This window comes from Sorex araneus, chromosome 10 (assembly GCF_027595985.1).
Source record: "Sorex araneus isolate mSorAra2 chromosome 10, mSorAra2.pri, whole genome shotgun sequence".
Classification (NCBI taxonomy): domain Eukaryota; kingdom Metazoa; phylum Chordata; class Mammalia; order Eulipotyphla; family Soricidae; genus Sorex; species Sorex araneus.
In genome coordinates, this window is record NC_073311.1 from 29,576,002 (window position 1) to 29,583,472 (window position 7,471).

Sequence of the window (7,471 nt, forward strand, 5' to 3'; positions counted from 1 at the left end):
ACAGGCAAATTGTGCAATAGATGCCGATGTCATGGATGTCTCCCTTCTTGTGCAACAGAAGGGTCCTGCTGGTTTTCCATTGGGACGGAACCTTGCATTCAGACAGGTAGCATGTGAAGAGCCGAGCCAGTGTATTGATGATTACTGGCAGCAGATTCCTCAGGTGTTCGGGTCTGACCTTGTCTGGACTGGGTGCTGTACACTTCTTTATTGATTAAATGGTGTGTCGGGTTTCACAAGGGAGAACACTGGGAGCGACATATCCGTCCTGCAGAATTTGGTATGTAGGCAGGTAGATGTGACTGTCGATATATGCATATATATTATTAATATTAGAAGTAATTATATAATTGTTAAAATTCAAAATAAATGATAAAATGCTATCATATGTACCATAATCAAAAGCATATACATAATCTCAGGAGCAGGACAGAATAGCTTTTACCTAAGGGAGTCAGGGATGTGCTTGAGAAATTGTTTACTAAGTATAGCATAGCTTTTAATAAAAGATTTGAAGGAGAGAATGACTCATAATAATTCTTTGAGTACACTGTTTGCAGAGAGAGAGAGAGAGAGAGAGAGGAGAGAGAGTTAAGCGGATATCTAAAATTGCATTAAGTTGGCAGCAAAAATGAAGCTGACACACAGAAGGTGTTTATGCATTAACTCGAAGGAAGGATTCAGTGTTACTTTGTTTTTTGTGTTTTGTCATTAATTCTAAAGGAACGGATCTGATTTTTAGAATATGATACCTCATATCTAAAATGGACTTCATATTCTCTGGCTCAAGTAGGAAGTCGTGTTACCTTTATGTTCACGGAATTCAAAGTTCCTTTGAAGTACCCTAAAAGCATATGCTCACATCTAAACAAATGCTATTAGTGACAGTTCCATAAAAATATTCCCAGGAGAACATTTGCATCCACCACTACAGTAAAAGCAACTCAAAAGTTAATGTAAATATTTCCTATGAGAACTTCTCTCCCAGCCGCACTACCATCATGAATCGTGTGGTTCTCTCCCCGATTCAAAGCCTAATCTAAAAGCTTCCCTTTGCCTTCATTTTTTGTTGTTCTATTATCAATAGCTAAAAAAAAAGTAGAGGAAAATATTCTTTTCTCCATCTGTAGGGAAGCATATGTCTATGCAGCCTGGTGAAGAAGCTAATTATTTGAAATATTTAGAGATTAGGAAAGTTGCACCAGTCTCAGTCACCTTTCTCCAAGTGTCAGAACTGAAAATCTTGAAAATTTGTCCTCCTTGTGAGAGAGCACGGAGTGGGTCTGACAACAATAGGGGCATTTTCAACAGCATGGCAAATCTGTTTTTTTTTGTTCATTTATTTTTGTGTGTGTGTGTGTATGTGTGTCACACCTGGTGATGCACAGGAGTTACTCCTTGCTCTGCACTCAGGAATTACTCCTGGAGGTGCTCAGAGCACCATATGGGATGCTGACAATCGAACCCGGGTGGGCCGCGTGCAAGGCAAATGCCCTGGCTGCTGTGCTATCGCTCCAGCTCCTGTTTGTTTTATGTGTATTCTATGTATATTCTCAAATGTCTTGTGCCATGATCAAGGCCTCTCCAAAACTTCAGAAGAGGGCTTGGAAAATTATTTTTATTTGTTATTCCGATGAACATTTTGTTTTGCTTTTCTTTTGAGCATTTTTTCTTTATGCCCAAAGAATAACCTCTACTTTCTCTTTGGTATCTGGATTTCTAGTCTTATTCATCATCAGAAATAAATTTATATGTATGTACTATATACATATATACATAATATATGCATATATGTGATGTATATATATGTATAATTTCAAATCATGTATTATCTGCTGGAAGAATATCATGCAGTAGGTGACTTAGAGTGGATTGGTATAAAAATAATTTAAGAAGAAAAGAATGGTGAAGCAGAGATGGCACAGGAGGCAAAAGAAATGGCATTAACTAAAGAACTATGATTTAAAGTCCAGCAGCATTTTACTGAAAAATTATTGCACTGAATCTTTATCAAGACAAAGAGAGGATAAAACAGTAAAGGTAATTTGCAGTCATTTTTCAGAAGACTTCTTATGAAAGACCAGATAATTTCATATGATATATTGAGTCTTTCAGTGAGACAGTTTTTATAGATTTTTTTTCATAATGATCAACCACTGAATGTTTCTGAGAAGTGGACAATGGCTAGGATATCGGTTTTCATTTAAGAATTCAGTCACAGAAAGAATTTGGGAGAGAATGCATAATGAGGGAAAGGGGACAATAGGAAACTCTTAAAACAGAGAAAAAAGAGAAACTAAAAGAATTCCAGACATGTAAGACCCACAGATGCTGACATTTTAGACTTTGAGAAAAGAATAGAAACAGAAGCAAAGGTGATAGGGGACGTTGAACTGGGATGGCAGAGGAAGCCTTGCTGCCGGTTTGAGCAAGGAGAGAAACAGAAAAGATTTCAACCATGAGAAAACCCAAACTCTGTTTTGGTGGTGCTGCCACATACCCATTCTAGAATTTGGGTCTGTAAACTGTTTTTTGTTTTGGTTTGCTTTTCCTGTTAGCTAGCTATTCTCTAGACATCCATTCATTTCTTATTAAGGAAGGGGAAATGGTATATGTTTGATCTATTGTTAAAATTACTTTGAATTCAATATCTTAGATTTTTTTAAATATGTTTAGATTATTAGTCCTGTTTCTAAGGAAAGAGTATTAATTATTACCCTATGATATGGGAGAAGAAACAAACAAACAAAAATTATCTCATGCTCATATGTGTCCTTCCACTTCCGGGTCTCAACAGCCTGTTCAGGATTCTGTTTGCTCTGTTCTCCTTTGATGCTGAAACCTATGTCTAATGTCTCAGAGGTCATGCTTTTGACACAAACATTATTATTTGCACTACTGGAGCCTGATTACCTTTATTTTGTAGAAATGATATTTCTGTAGAAACCTCTAAGGGTCTGCCTGGGACACTTATTTGACCCTGGTTGGGGTTATTCTCTACAGCCCTTGCTTCAAACCAGTTAATTGTGACCATTTTCTGGTAAGATCCATATGGGACTATGGAGGATACATACTACAGTCAATCCTTAATACAATTTTTAATCTGTCCATAATAGGATCATTAGGAGTGTGTCTTTGAGGTAATTGTGCAGCTATACCATGTAGAGCTCACTGCAAGCATCATCTCCCTGATGTCTCAAATGGGAAGCAGAGCTCTCCTCTGACTTTGCTGGTAATCTCTCTTTTCAAACAGACTTCTGGACCACAGCCCAGAGAAGGGAATTAGTACTTTAGTCTTCTCTGTCTCTCTGTCTCTATGTCTCTGTCTCTGTCTGTCTCTCTGCCTCTGCCTGTCTCTGTCTCTCTCTCTGTCTGTCTGTCTGTCTATCTGTCTGTCTGTCTGTCTGTCTGTCTGTCTGTCTGTCTGTCTCTCTCTCTCTCTCTCTCTCTCTCTCTCTCTCTCTCTCGCCCTTCCTTCCAAAGTCCTCTGAGTTGAAATTTCATTAAAAGCATGGCTATATTCTCTAAATTAGAAAACAACTTTGAAGACTTGAAGATAAAATTTTTGTAAAAATTAAGATACTTTGGTGCTCACTTCTGCAGCACATATACTAAAATTGGAATGATACAGAGAAGATTAGCATGGCCCCTGCACAAGGATGACACGCAAATTCGTGAAGCGTTCCATATTTTTAAATTTATTATTAAAAAAATTAAGATACTTTGTAAAAACATAAATACTTTTTGCTCTAGAATAGTTCATAGATTTATCATGCAAGGAGGACACAGCCAACAGTCACCACAGCCCCAAGAAACCTTTCTTACAATGTATTCCTTTATTCCGTCTTATTTCCATATGGGGGATGGGGGTACACATTCTCTTTGCACTTTTTTCTCTACCAAATCCTATGTCTCAAGGCACAGTGTTGCCTGAGGCATAATAAAACAATAGACGTGTACACTGAAAGGCAAACATTTTAAGAGTAAAATAATTTTCAAGGCATGATCCCATTTTACATGTTCAGTTTAAGTTACCAGCAGAACCTTTAGAAAGTTAAATCCACCTTGGTTATTCAGAGAGTTTTATTTTCCCATTTTAGCTTAAAGTCTAAGAATTCTTCCACTTTTTTATTTAACCTTTCCTGACTATCATCACAAAGGAAATTTGTCTGTAAACCATAAGGAATTATTATACATTTAAACTCATATAGATTAAAGAGCACACTTAGTTTCTTGGAAAATATGCTAACTGTGGGATATATTCAGCCACAATTTTAGGTACTAGAAGTCTCAAAATGAGTCCTTACTTTAAAATGTCAAAACATATGGGGCTGGGGCAATAGCACAGCAGGTAGGGCATTTGTCTTGCACACAGCCAACCCGGGTTCAATTCCCAGCATCCCATATGGTCCCCCAGGCACCGCCAGGAGTAATTCCTGAGTACAGAGCCAGAAGTAACCTTTGAGCATCAATGGATGTGACTCAAAAAGAAAAAAAAAATCCAAAATGCCAAAACATACAGTGTCTCACCTGCAGTGAAGAAACAAACCTATTAGCACCTAGAAAAGTCAATGAAGGGATTATTAAGAGAAATAAGGTAGCCAGACTTTAGTCAAGATTTCAATATCCCATAGAAACCATAATAATCAAGGAAAACAGGATTAGGACACTTTCCAACAAAGACAGGGTCAAATAGAGCAGTAAAGGGGAAAAATTTCATGAATTAAGCCAAAAAAGGGGGGAAAGAGCCCAGGCTATGCAGAAATAGAAACGAAGAGAGAAAGCATCAAAGGGCTATTAAGAAAGCAGAGCAAAGTAGCTTACGGAGCCATAGGAAGGAGAAAATAGTTCACAATCAATATTCTACTTTATTTCCTCATAGGAACCAGTGTTAGATTAGCCAGAAGACAGTAGAGAGAAAATGATCCTTTTTCTTATTGCTGAGGTAACTGCTAACTACCAGGATTTGACTCATGCAGAAACTGGGTATTCTGACACTTTAATGGATCAAAGTCAGATTGGTCTTGAGAAAAAACAAAACAAAATTGGGAACAACCTAGAAGAGTGTGTACAAGTGACTTCACTTGTATAGGTGGAAAGGACGAGGACAAGAACATTTCATTAAATTGAGAGGTAAATGAAGGTAGGATTGAAACTTGAGAGGATCAGGGGACCTTGGGTGATAAGCTGAAAATTAAATGTAGACTGTAAGTCACCTGTGGGTCAGAACACTTAACTTTTCCGAATGGGTTAAACAAAGGTAGTTAGGACAGACTTCTCACTGCCACAAGAAGAGCCAGAAGTCCAATGCACCCTGTGAGAAATCTATAGGTGGTCTCAGAGGAATGAAATGTATACTATTAAGCAGGTTATTTTCCATTTAGAGAAATGAAAGTTATATAAAACTGCTAAAAGTCCAAGTTCTACATGCCACGAGGGCAGGTTAGTTTCATTAGTTTATTCATTTTACAATTTTACCATGAAATTATTAAATCCTTCCTCAGTAATAGTCAATATAATTCAAATGCTTATAAGTGAATAAGTTCTTTAACTTCACAGAAACTGCATTCTTAGTAGATCTTTAACCCTTCAGAAGGTACATAATTTTAACACTTATGTAAATATCACTTTTTCAATTGACTGTCAAAGATATGAAGTAAGATCTATACTCATATACCTGTTATTTTTATTACAACTGATTTTATAAAAATATAGCATCTAATGCCTGACTCATTCAACCAAAATCTAGTTCTAGGCTGTGAATGATGTAAGTATTCATGATTTATAGTTCTTGCCCTCAGTATTTCAGACTAAACATTACACTTATAATTAAGATGGATGAGGATTATATAATGATGTTGGTGAATACTATTTCTTGTGGAAAATCAGTCTTTGCCAGGATAGAAGCAATTTTAACCCCCCAAATTCTTAATAGCTGTAGCAATTGAATCTACAAGGGGTCAAAATAATTTTGGTTAACAGGGAAAAAGTAGACTAAATACATAGTACTAATGATCTATTTATAGTTTTAACTAGGATCCTTAAATTATCCAAATTATCATCAGCATTAGTTCATTTATTTGAGACAATAAGACACAAAGAGGACTTTACTACTTATTATATTTATATTTTATAAAAATATTTATAAAACAATTTATTTTCATATGTCTGGTTATTTATGCATGAACCATTTTCCTCCACTTGATTGTGTGATTCATGAGAATGGGGACCACTTTTGTGTAATTCATCATATAGCACCAAACTCTAGAAAATTTTTAGATGTGGGGAGATAGCAGTAAATATTTATACAAAAATGTAGAATTTGTTCGAGGTTTTAAGACAATGGATAACATAAAACAGGCTCATCTGAGCTATTCAAATCTATGGTAGCTGCATTTGTGCTAAGGGCAATTCAAATAATTCACTGTGCTCAAAGTCATCTTTAATTTTAGAGATGTCAAGAGACCATACTGGTTTCAAGGTCTCTAAAAGACCTTGATCATTTCCAGCTCACCCATGACAGTAAGCACAGACACAAAAAAAATTCTGAGAGATATTTGAAATAAAGAATATTTTGAGAGCAGAGGGTCAATCTTGACATTCTGTCTTATGACACAGTAACACATCTATTTAATCATCTGGCCTTATAGACAGTGATCAGTCAAAATTGTGTTTTATTTATTCCTTCCACAGATCAGCACTCAGGTCAATGAATACTAGCCTTTAACCTTAGAAGCATTTTCTAGTTCAATCTTGTTTGGGAATAACTGTTTTTTTCTCAATTTAAAATTAGTTTCCCATTGTCTTTTAGCATTGAATTTTTATTCTAGGTAGAGCTTCATACATCCTGGCAGGGGGTTGTATTACACATAAAATCATTGCTTAACTGACATTAGTTTTGAACCCCTGCCATGTGTGTATAATTTCTCATTTTTGCCCTTCAAATGAACTGTATATAAATAGACTCAAAATAAATTCATTATGGAGTTGGAAGTTGAACATATGTCTGAAATGTCACAGCATTCTAGCAACCAATATAAGATTGTCTATAGATTACCATTTTTATTTTCAATAATAAAAGCTATTCCTTTGAAGCTAAGTTCTAAGGTTTAAAGCATAGCTCGACACATTTTTATTTGATATAGAAACACCATTTTTAAAGTCTATTTCCTTCCAATGTAGTACTATTGGGAATTTTATAATAGTCAAATGACAAAAATATGTCATAACTCTCAGTAAAAATAGCTTTTAAGAGTTCAGCACCAATCTTTGGCTTTATTTGCCCATATTGCAGAGTCAAAAGGAACATAAAATAAACATTCACTAAATATATATCTGTCGACACTCCTCTATAAGTGCAATCAGAGTATAATTATTCTGGAATGGAACTTTCAGAGAAGAATTGCAATATCAGGAAAGAAGAAACTTAAAAGTATGGAAGTTTTTCTATATTTGTTTGGGATCCTATGTG

The 7,471-nt window shown here is 35.7% G+C and overlaps 1 non-coding gene across 1 annotated transcript; it reads left to right on the plus strand.

The window, feature by feature from the left end:
* The first annotated feature begins 3,587 nt into the window (after positions 1 to 3,587).
* LOC129399278 (U6 spliceosomal RNA) lies at positions 3,588 to 3,694 on the plus strand. The gene has a single exon (XR_008627029.1). It is a non-coding gene; the product is annotated as a U6 spliceosomal RNA (small nuclear RNA).
* Positions 3,695 to 7,471: the final 3,777 nt, after the last annotated feature.